Source organism: Schistocerca nitens, chromosome 1 (genome assembly GCF_023898315.1).
Source record: "Schistocerca nitens isolate TAMUIC-IGC-003100 chromosome 1, iqSchNite1.1, whole genome shotgun sequence".
NCBI lineage: Eukaryota > Metazoa > Arthropoda > Insecta > Orthoptera > Acrididae > Schistocerca > Schistocerca nitens.
In genome coordinates, this window is record NC_064614.1 from 110524666 (window position 1) to 110530342 (window position 5677).

The following is a 5677-nucleotide window of genomic DNA, read 5'->3' on the forward strand; positions in this document are numbered from 1 at the left end:
GCTGACTCCACGGTCATTGTTTTTTCTGTTCTGCTGTTCGGCCCGCTGTTTGCGAGTATGTAACTCTCTTAACTAAACCAAGTTTTTCATTTATATTCTAATTTCTAGTTCACTTTGATTTCACTAATTTATTTACTTGAGTACCACTCAACATTCCTCCACCCTTCGGAGAAATTCGCCCTCGAATTTACCACTCAACATTCCTCCACTCTTCACACGACAAAAGCACAAACAATGAAAACTCTCGACTTAGAATATTACACACGCTTCACATTAAGTATGTGGAAAACACTTTATCACTTTACAAAAGCACTGTACGGTCATAAATCACATAGTTCACAAATAAATGGTCATAATAAGTGTAACCAACCTTGGTGACAATGAATAAACAAAAAAAAAGATTATTCACTCAGAAAGTTACATAGCAACACCTGTTTAATCAAACCTATATGAATGCATGAATATCTATTCTACAGTATTGTTTATTTTAACATGAAACTGTTTAATAAAGAATGAAGTACAATAAACAAAATTAATACACTAGTGCTGAAAAGTAACCACTGAAGTACACCAGTTAAGAGTGTGGTATCCAATGAACAGGTATTTGATGAAGTGGTATATTATTATTTGGCTTATTTTTTCGTCTTAGATAAAAGAAAACTGTACAAAGTAGAAACACCAACACAAAGGTTCCAGATATACCTGTTCCTAGCATTATAATTTTAGTTTTGTGTTCACCTTTTAATTTTAAAACATGTTGCATCATAACATTGGCATCAATTTTGCCTTGCTGTGAGTTTATGAACATATCTAATGACTTCAGAAGGGAACTGTCAAGGGAGTCATTGAGGTAGGACAGGTTTTGTGTAGGAAATGCTTGCATGGCGTTTTCTGGCCAATAAATTAGAGGGAAGGATGAATTAACATTAGTTGTACCAGTGATTGTTGCGGGTAAATGAAAATTCGCTCCTGAGATGGAACATAACGTGCCGTTAATTATTAGCCCGCTTCCATGAAGTTCAAAATGTTGTAATGGTGTAGCTACACCGTTCTCGTAACATTGTGCAAAAATATCAGTTGGATTGCCGACTGCATATAACCAGTGATTTTCTACTTGCTCGAAAAAACATGATGTGGAAGTTAATATATCGCGTGGGCAATTGATGGCGTCAGATTGTTCGAAAAATAATTGAGATTCACAACTATTGGCATGTAATTGGATTGCGCGAGATGGACATATAATAACTTGTTCGAATGTGCAACTATTTAATTCAGAAGTTGTCATTACCGTGCTCGTATTGGTGGTTTGGGAGATTAAAAATACTTGGTGTGTCCGGAACTGTACAAATTTATTTATTTTGCCCCACTTTACCGGAAATGAGTGTACTCTGTAACAGTCATATATACCCATTTTATCTGTAACCGGGAAAGATATACGAACTCGTATTCTTGCATTATCTGTGTCAACTAGTACTGTAGCTAAGTGGTAATACTGTGGTAAATGTTTCTTATCTGCAGGAAATATTAACTTTAGTGAATCTGGCAATTGTTTTTCAATTTTAACTAATAACGAGATGAATTTAACCGGCGATAGTAATGTGGGTGACAAATGTCCCTGTACTGCATAGTGGATGGCTTCCTTTAATTCCTCCGCTGCTAGCCGTGCATCTATCACTTGATCAGTGAGTAGCCTAAGCGATCTTGCTACTGCAAGTTTCTTATCCACAATATCGAGCCTTGTTTGTATGACCTTTAGGTCTTTATTCAGCGTAGCAGTAGTACCTAGAAGATAATCGTTTAATTCTTGGGTGAGGTTCCTGATGACCTTGGTATTAGTAAAAACTGTTTGCTCCAATCCGTTTAATCTTGTCGTGTGCCATTCTATAGTGCCTTTATTTAATTCCGCGGTACTCTCTATGTTCTGTAATGAATTATTTAACTGATTAATATCTTCGTTATCCGCTGTACCGAAAATGGTCTTTAGTAGTTTACCTCCTGCGTCCACCCATCCACGTTTAGCTCGTTTAACGGTCTGCGGAAGTATATCTTGTAACTGACGCAACTGTCCTCTCAACTGTTCGTATGAGTAGTGTAATGTTTTAAATTCACTGGATATTTCTTCAAAAATCTCTGGTGAACTTGTCCTTTCATGTAGCGTATCAAATTCAAATTCAAGGTTCTTAAGTTCATTACGTAAGGCCCATAAATTATACTCTAATGAAATAGTCCACTTGTGATTGGTCAGAATTACAGTACCCTGTTTTACAAAAATTACACCACTCATCAACTGATTGATCTGTAGTCCGTTATTCGTATTAGTCAATAATGCAATTATGATGAGCAGTACAGTCACAATGTAGTTGTCCATTATGCTAGAGGCGTTACCTGAAAAAGCAAACAACATGGTTATGGACCTATCAACCTAGTGAAAACAAAAACAAAGAAAAGAAGGAATACATTGTTAATTACAAGATCTACATGTCTCTACGTTCAACTTTTCTTTCTTAAAAAATAAACCGTTATCATTTATTAATTATTTACATATGTATACTACAGTCTACTAAGATTCAACTAGGACATTCGTACTCTTGGTCGAAGATTGTATGGTGCCATGTCTGTATGTTGTGCTGGCGTGGCCACTCTTTTTTCTTTACGGGAACTTCCTCCACCCTTCGGAAAAGCAGACACTATTGTTGAAGGAATTACATCTGGAGCGCCCTTAAAAGGTTTTAAACGACTTGCATGGACAATGGTAGTTCGGGTGGGCAGTTGCAATTTAACGTTGACTGGTGACGTGATCTCAATAATTTGATAAGGACCTCTGTAGTTTGTTACAAATTTCTTCGTTTTTCCTTTAGCAACGTAAGGAGTTGAAAGCATAACCCACTGACCGATTTTGTAATTTGGATGTTTAGCGTGGGTATTACCTAATCTTTCCTGTCGTTCCAAAGCCTTTGTATTAGATTTTTGAACCTTTTTCCATACATCCTTCATCATTCGGCTGAAATCTCTTACTGTTTCTCCGACTTTTCCGTTTTTCTGCCTGATTACATCAAAAGGGGACGGCATTTTTCTCCCATAGACCACTTCATAAGGTGACATGCCAGTTGCTTCATGCGTTTTGGCGTTGTATACCGACACGATTATTGGTAAATACGTATCCCAATTGGAATGTTGTTCGTTAATATAATAACTAAGCATCTTGCCAATTGTCCGATGAACTCTTTCTGTGCGCCCGTTGCACTGAGGGTGTAACGGAGTTGTGCGTAATTTACGTATTTTTAGTAAGTGGCATAGCTGTTTCATTAGTTCAGACATAAAATTAGATCCCTGATCTGTGATAATAACTTCAGGTACGCCAAATTTAAGTATCCAGTTGTTAACTAAAGCTTGGGCAACTGTATTTGCTTGCTGATCTGGGAGACTCACCATAGCTAGATAGCGTGAAAAATGATCTATAATTGTAAGGACATACTTATTACCAGCAGGTGTTTTATGAAATGGCCCGTAGAGATCGATTCCACAGATTTGATATGGACATGAAGCCTCAGGGAGCCTCTGTAAGGGCATTTTTGAACGAGAAAGTTCAGCTCGTTGTGCGCACGCAATGCAATTACGAACGTACTGCGCAACATCCTGCTTTCTGGTTTGCCACCAAAATCGCTCTGCTACACGTCTTTCGGTTGTCCGCTGTCCACCGTGTCCTGCAAGGATATGATCGTGGGCCTCTGCCATTATTTCTTGTCTAAGGTGTTGGGGAACAACAATTCGCGGTCCAAGTTTTGTTTTACGGCATAACACACCATCTTCAAAGCAAAATTGTTTTTGAGTTGCGAATTTTTTGCATTCTGTATCCTCATCTTGTGCCTTTCTCCAGTCCTCAGTATCTCGGCCTGTTGCTTCCAAAAGTGCTATTTTCCGACTTAGGCAATCTGCATTCGTGTGTTTTTTGCCTGGTTTATGAATAACTTCGAAATCCATTTCGGAAAGACATAGGGCCCAACGGGTAAGACGACTAGATGGATCCTTTAATCCAAGCAACCATTTTAAAGCTGCGTGGTCTGTAATGACCTTGAATTTCCTACCATACAAGTAGCATTTAAAGTATTTGATACCATAAATAACACTTAACAATTCTTTCTCCGTTGTGGAATAATTTCTTTCTGCTGTTGTTAGTTGTCTCGAAGCGTAGGCTATGGGGTGTTCCGCGCCATTAATATTCTGACTCAAAACAACTCCTACTGAATGACCACTTGCGTCACAGAATAAAATAAATTCTTTATTATAATCTGGATAGGCTAATACTGGACTGTGTGTTAACTTATCTTTAAGGGTTTGAAATGCTGATTCACAATCTTCAGACCAATGAAATTTTGCACCCTTTTTCAATAATTGGGTTAAGGGTCGGGCAATTTCAGCAAAATTTTGAACATATTTTCGGTAGTACGATGCAAGACCAATGAAACTTTGTACCTCCTTAACGCGTTGTGGTGTTGGGAAGTCCTTAACTGCCGAAATTAATCGAGGATCTGTTTTAATTCCTTTTTCACTAATGACATGCCCTAGGTATGTAACCTCTGTCAATGCAAAACTACATTTTTCCATATTTAATGTTAATTTAGCTTTTCTAAGTCTCTGGAAAACATTACGAAGACGCACAGCATGTTCATTAATGTCTTTGGAGAATACAATAATATCGTCTAGATATACACAACATTGCTGAGTTTTGAGTCCTCGCAATACTCCATCGAGTAGTCTTTGAAAAGTTGCTGGTGCATTTTTCAAACCGAAAGGCATTCTTTTAAATTGCCAATGGCCTCCAGGGGTAGAAAATGCTGTTTTATGCCTATCTTCAGGAGCAACTTCCAATTGATGATATCCGCTGCGTAGATCGATTGTTGAAAAGTATTTACTGTTACCCAAACTGTCAATGATATCTGTAATGTTTGGAAGAGGATAAACATCTGAGATAGTTTGTTTGTTAAGGTGTCTGTAGTCACAACAAAATCTATATCGTTTCGTTCCGTCGGGAGACTTCTTTGGAATAATTACGATATTTGAATTATAAGGTGAATCAGAATATTCTATAATTCCATCTTTTAGATGCTGTTCTATAAATTCATCCAGTACTGGCTGTAAGTGATGCGCAACTCTATAAGGCTTCCTATAAACTGGGGGGCTATTTCCTGTTGGGATCCTATGCTGTGTGATATCTGTTGCTGGCAGTGGACCTTCTGCATTAAATAAATCTTGAAACTCAACTAAAACTGCTTCTATCGTGTCTCTATCATTTCCTTTCAAATGCTGAATCTTCTGGCGTAATGCGGTTTTATAGGCGTCTGGTTTCTGACCATCATTAATATCTGACCAAATGAAATCTTCTTCTTCAAAAGTACTGACTGTAGCTACTAATATTCCCTTATGCAACTCTTTGTCCTCCACTCCGAAATTGTCAATATGTACCGGTACTTTTCTTTCTCCTTCAACGTCTTGAACCCGTACAACACTTCTACGTACAAAACAATGTGATACATCTAATTCCTCATTTTCCTCTAAAGGCTCTATTAGACACACTGTATCTGTAGGTACTTCGGGGTCAACGGTCAACCAGAAAAGTTTTCCTGAGCCAGATGGTATCTGATCCCGCGAATCAACCTTCAAGGACGTTGCACGCAGT